Below are 6,908 nucleotides of genomic sequence, written 5' to 3'. Positions count from 1 at the left end.
CTGTTGATCTATACCTGCATTTGAACACGTTCGGTTACCGGGTATTGGTTGAAATAAAGAAATTCCACGTGTTTGGTTTCTTGATAAGCCTAATAACTTCGTAGATCTTTCGAGCAAAACGTTGTCTTCAATTCTTCGCAATTCCATTATATCTTTCAAAGTCTCATGCAAATCAAATGGGTTTGTCAACTTACGAGCGTTTGAACGCATATTAGAAATAGCTTTATTATATAAATTATAGAACCAATGTGGAAAGGCGAAAAATAATAGTGGTAAACGTTCTTCCGCATAACCTACGAATAATTCCTGTATTTCATTACTTCTAGATCCGTGATCACTCATAAATATCAAAATTGTTTCATTCAAAGCACCTGAGTTCAATAATTCTTCTAATAGCTTCTTGTAGTCCTTATCTGTAGTTTTTGGAAAATTGATAAATTGTGGAAACACATTTGGAAACCAAAATAATCCGAAAAATCGTTTTGAAAGAAAAGACATTGTACATTTTCTAATATAAGTAGCCATTAATTCAATTCGTTTCCTGGTACCTATACATAGTCCTAAATTATTTATTATGTCTGTTTTTATTATTTCCATGTATGTCCAGGAGTAATAATCAGTTGGTTGTTTACTAAAACCTAATTTCCCACTATAAAACATTCCTTCACCCACTGAGTCTTCTCCAAATATTGTCCTATACCCTTCCTTGCTATATTCATTCCACAACCAAGGACAATCATCAAGTTTTGTCCAAATGTTAGGCCAACATTTTTCTTTCAACTCATCTACCGTCATTCCAGTAAGAATAGGGACAATATTAGAAAAAGTATCCTCACCAACTATGTTATAACCGACCATCTCAATAGAATGTAATTCATTAGTTAAGAATTTCAATGTTTGAACCATTTGTCTGTGGAAATTGAGTCGAGAAAGTTCATTAATTCCAATAATCATTACACTAACTTTTCTTGTTAGTTGTTCAGGTTCCTGACTTATAGGCCTATTCGACTTTGCTTGCTTACACCTTTCTTCTACTTCTGGTTTTAAAGGAAAGAACGTAAGATAATCTTTGTATGTAATATTTTGGTGTGCTTTACATTCAACTTTAATCAGCTCATGTTCAATATTCACTGGCTCCTTGAAAGGAATACAGGAATCACTAACATCATAGTACAGATGTTTATCGTATAGATCAAAGGAGGTATTTCCATCATCATCATTGGTGATCCAATAATTCTTGTAACAACAACTTAACTGGTCCTGATCCGTTATATTGTAGAGTTCTAAAACAGACCAATTAATCCAAAGTGATGTGATGTTGGATTCTACCATCAACGGTAATTGAATACAGCTTCCTAGCGCACTGTCAGAAAAACGCAAATTGTCATAATTGGGAATTCGACATCCTTCCGTGTTTACCAGGTATTTTAGGTATTTTCGTGGAGTTAACTTTGTTGAACGTGGTTTTTCTGTTTGTGGACGTAAGTTGTCTTTTCCTAAGTATACTAGGGTGAAGAACAGATAAAAAATTGTAATCGAAACTGAAAGAAGTATTCCTAAATATAGCCTATTTCTAATCCCACTTCCTTCTTTGATGCGATTATGGAAACTTTCAAACCACAAAATACGCTTCATGGCTAACACTAAATGAAATTCAACACTATTTAATTATGTTCCTAAAGAAGACTACACCTTCATCTTTGAATTCTTCATAATACTACAACCCTTTATTTAAAGCAAATAGTTTTAAGATTTTGAGGCAGCAACCTGGGCGAAGTTCTCTACGACACTAAACTTGTAAGTATAATTGTAAAAAGCTACATAGTTCATAATAAATGCCAATAATTTCCAGTAATGGTACAGTTGATTTACACAATATGGAAATCTTGCAGTTTTACTGTGCGGATCCACACAGAAATTCATGAAAAATAAACTTCTTTCTTTTTGCTTTTATATTCTGTACCTTCAGCATTCACTTTTGAGGAGTGCTCTTTCATTTCCCGGTGAAGAGTGAATGCCATAAATTATTACATTGATCATATTCAACAGAAGGAATCTTCAAACAAAAAACTAACATCTAAAGCTGCATCTTCTATATTAAAATCAGTAAATGCTAATGAATCAAATCAAGACACTTATCAGTCTAGAAACCAAATGGATAATCAAAAAATAACCCCCACAAAACAAAAGAAGCGATCAAACAATGACTGATAATTGTTTCCAAGAGTAGTTGTGAAAAATGGTGTTAATGTGATCTGTGGTGTTAATCACAGCTGGACGCAATTATACAAAACATATATTCAGTTTATGATTCAGCTTATGGCTCACTATGAATAAGCTTTTCAAAAAAAAAAAAAAAAAAAAAAAAAATCGAAAACATAGAAACGGAGAATGACAAATACTAAGAACAAATTAAGGTATATTCAATCTTTCTAAAAAAAAAAAAAAAAAGTCAATTACTATATATAGAAAATTAGAAAATTCCAGAGATACCAATACAAGGAAGTAAGTAATACCTCTAAAATAAAATCAAGAATGTAACCAATTATAATTATTTAAGAAATCAAAGACCACACGGTAAGATATAACAGAATACTGAAGACATAGAATCAAACCTTAGATTACGATTATACTACTAATACTACTTCCAAAAGTAAAAGAAAAAATAAATTATACGCATAACAACTAATATCTTTCCTGCACTTGTAGCAGAAATCCATTATGGCGGTGCAAGGAATTAGAAAACACCAGTAAAGGTGAAGAAGACAAGATAAGAAAGGATCATTCTGTGATCGTTTTCATAAGCAGAGGCGGTAAATTTGTAACTTGGATTTTTAATATTTATAATTGTAATTTTCTTCTTCTTCTTCTTATTATTATTATTAATATTATTATTGCGTTATCGTATATATACTGTATGGCATTTCTTTGTTTTAAATGCCTAATACTAACAAATGTCTTGTTTGTGAGATATACCAAAAAAGATGGAGATAATTCAAGTTTTTTACAGACAACGAAAGATAAGTAGTTTTAAATTCCACATTTTGTATGTGGAAAGTCTAAAAGACGCCAAACTCTTATTCTCCAAACAAGAATCGAAATTAAATTGTGGTTTCTTAATTTAGAGACTAAAGTTAAGTTTCCATATGACACTGCCGCAGAATAGTCCGTCATGAAAATGATAATTTTGTACCATATGAGTGAGAATATATGCAAAAAGACTATCTAGGATAATCGTTTCCACTGATGGAGTGTTTGTGCACAATGTAGAAAACAAGTATTTTGTGTTTACATGTTAATATCACTAGCGTCAAACCATTACAAGGACTATATTAAGGTAAAATGAATGAGATTATGTTACGATCGTGGTTGCTGTTAAAGTTTAAGTACACCACATTTGGTAAAGTTACAAGTAAAATTCAATACTCTGAATGGAAAGGCTGTTTATGAAGAACAAGTGTTTGCAGGCGGAAGAATTAGATACTAAGTAATATAGTTGTGTAATATGTTTAAAGAATAGAGTTAGTAGTGTAAAATCATTACAAAACCTTTACGGCCGTTAAAATAAGTGACAAGTGTGCCTAAACTTGACCTGCACGCGACTCGTGTAACACTTATTTCTAGTGGTGAAATATTTACGCATGATTTTATGTTTACAAATATAGACTACTAGTGTGAAATCATTATAAATGGTTCATGCACTATTGTTGGTATTGCAGATTTCCTGCATCTCGGACGCGCCTGATCCCTACCAATGTGCACTCACACAGGCCAATTCTGTTTACCATAGTTCTTACTCGTTATGGACATGTTCACAAATAGTGTGTAGATATGCCAGTAAAACGACAGTACGAAAAACACGAATCATGCTAGGTACCCAATAACAGTTACGAATGTAGAATAAAGCAAGTGGGAGGAAACGGAAGAACCCCGAAAACACTCCCACACACGGTGTTTGTACACATCAAAGTCTACTTGGCGTAAACTAAAATCGAACCAAGGATCCAATGTACCAAAGATGCCATCGAAGCTGCGTCCTACATTTGTGCCTGTGTAACGGTGCTAACTGAAGTGTATAATGTGAAGTTAAAAGTTACATAAGTTATAAAAGTTACAAACTTTTATTGCTTTAAATTCTACCCTAATACATTCTATAGTACATGCTCAAATAATTGCGTACAGATTGGTAATATGTGGAAAACACGCCCAGATCCTACTATACTTGCCGCGACCTTATCCTGATAGCCGAGATACGCAGCTTCAATTCAGGCGACTCCGCGCACATTACATAGTTCCTCCCGTTACACAAGTAAAACATTACTTAGGAGATCAATTCAAAGAGCTAATTGAGTTCAAGTATATAAAAATGTCAATACAGAAACAATATTTAAAATAAATGATACTACATTTATTAGTAAAGGGTTATGAAAATGACGTCACGACTCAGAATCGGAAAGAGAGAAGGAAAGAAAGGAGTGAAAAGCCGGCAGCTAAGATGCGAGTCTCTTGCAAGTGTTGCAAGATCATAAACTTGAAAAACCTTATAACAAAAGCAGAGGACCAGTAAAATTACTTAATTGGTCAATGTTAGAAACCATCCACAATGGATAGGAAATGGCTTAATATTTTTATATGATATATAAATTAAATAGAGTAAATACCCCGTAAGAAACTTCATTGCCTGCTGATAAATGAAACAAAAGAAATAACGGAACTCACATGTAACTTCTGCAATTTTTGTGCAGAGAGTAACACTGCTCTGCCAAATATCGTCTTCGCGCGTGCGTTAGAGTGAGTACGTGGGTGTACTGAAACTGAAACCATGAAGAGTGTTAAGCGCGAAGTTGAAAATATGAATGAATCCGAATTATCATCTTCTCAGTATTATCGCAAACACGAGGAAGGGAAACCTCTTTAAAGTCAAGCAAAGTAAATTGCCAACAATTTGTACGCTCGACTAAGAGAAAAAAATGCAGACACAACTATTGAAGAAATTGTTAATATGATTGTTGCATGTTCACTGTGGTTTACTCAGTGTCAATGTAGAGTTGCTGTGCTTTTAGAAAAAAAAAATCGTATTTTTAATTTATTGTGTGGGAGGGTGGCTACTCGTATGTTTCTGTTTATGATTGACCATTTCCAGGTAGATATATGAGAATAACTTCATTTCTTATCCTTTCTTACCTTAATCAATTGAAATAAATAAGCAAAATAGTTTTCATGCTCTCGGGTTTTAATTGTGAGGATTGCAAATACATGACGTGTGAATTTCCAATACATTTATTACTATTGTCGTGTCTTCATGAATTATTAAAACAAATAGACCAAGAAACATATTTTTTGTAAGCGGCAGGAAAAGGACGAGAAATAATCGCTCCGCGAATATCAGCTGAAACTCAGAACAGCGCCAGTTAAAACCCTGGCGATTGAGAGCCAAACCAAAACACACACACACACACATAAAAGGCTTCCCTGTGAAAAGGTTCGCGCGCCGACATGTATTAATGCGCTTGTGATGCGGCTCTCAAGTTAACATTGCGTTTAGTATAGAGCCTTTCTATCTCAACTGTGCCCCTGCTCGCGCTACTGTCGATATGTGATTTCCCGTACCTCCCTCGAAAGAGGAGGGATAAGTTGCTGTGACCGACATCTTTCAATTGTTAGATGCGGAAGCGTTGCCACAGCGAATTATTTCACGGGCTTCGCTGTGCTCTGTCTTGTTAACCATTCTAAGTAACCTACGATCTTCACTCGTCAAGACCAAACGACTGAATGACAAATTGGCAACACAGCTGAGGCCAATCACTTCTTTTCCCTAAGGAAAGGGAGGGTTTCCGAGGGCACTGGTGGAATAGACAGGCTCTAAGGCAGCGTTTCCCGACCTTCTTCAACTTACGGCACACTATGGGTATAATTTAAATTCTAGCGGCACACACAGATATTATTGTTATTATTATTATTATTATTTGTAAATATAAAATATGGTGGTATTTTTCTGTTATTACTGATCTTCTCACAGAAAAGCAGGGGCGAATCCAGAGGGATCGATCCCCAGAAGAGGAAACTTTTTTATTTTATATATAAATAAAACCCATCCCAAAGTTTGTAGCTCTTAAAAGTAGCTTTAAGTAGCAGTATTACAACCTCCCCCCGGAAGTCCGTCCTGGATCCGCCCCTGCAGAGAAGAAAACTCGATCACTGGTTTTCCCTCCGTTATTAATAATTATGCTCATTTTTCATGCTCTTTTCATTATGCTAATTTAAAATTAGAAAACAATTGCAATGAACATAGAACTCAATTTAAAAGAAAACACACACTTTATTTTTCAAAAACTATATCCAACCTTTCACCAAGGACGAACAAAAAATCTCTTGTACTTTTAAACTTGTAATGTAGGTAACTTGTATGCATATTTGCTTTGTTGAAAGGATTGAATAATATTTTAAAATTATAAGTTACGAAATAGGCTGCAACAATAAAGAAGCAATACTGGTCATTACAATGATAAATACTTTTCTTAAACATTAAAAAGATACAGAAAAGTAACACAGTATGAAACATTTTTTTAACGTGGTTAAGGTGGATCACTAGGTGTTCTCGGTGCTATGCTAAACGCTGCTTGAATAGTGCGGCATTGTCAGATAGTGTCGAGTGTTTACTGATGCCAGATAATAAAGGGAGTAATCATGGAATTCTGCTTAGATATTTACTGGAGATATTTACAGGTTCCTGTCACCACGGCATGGCGCGTCCTCAGGTTGCGGATCGAGGAGAAGGCCTCTAGATATAGAGGTTAGCTGCGAATATACTGAATAAGCAGTCGCGGACAACCGACTAGGAGTGGTCCTCCAGCTTGGGGGTTTGGGTAGGGCTAACAATCTCATCCTGTAAAAAAAAAGCACTTGTT

This window comes from Thermobia domestica, chromosome 11 (assembly GCF_964235325.1).
Source record: "Thermobia domestica chromosome 11, izTheDome1.hap1.1, whole genome shotgun sequence".
Classification (NCBI taxonomy): domain Eukaryota; kingdom Metazoa; phylum Arthropoda; class Insecta; order Zygentoma; family Lepismatidae; genus Thermobia; species Thermobia domestica.
Note: the sequence above shows the minus strand (reverse complement) of the source record.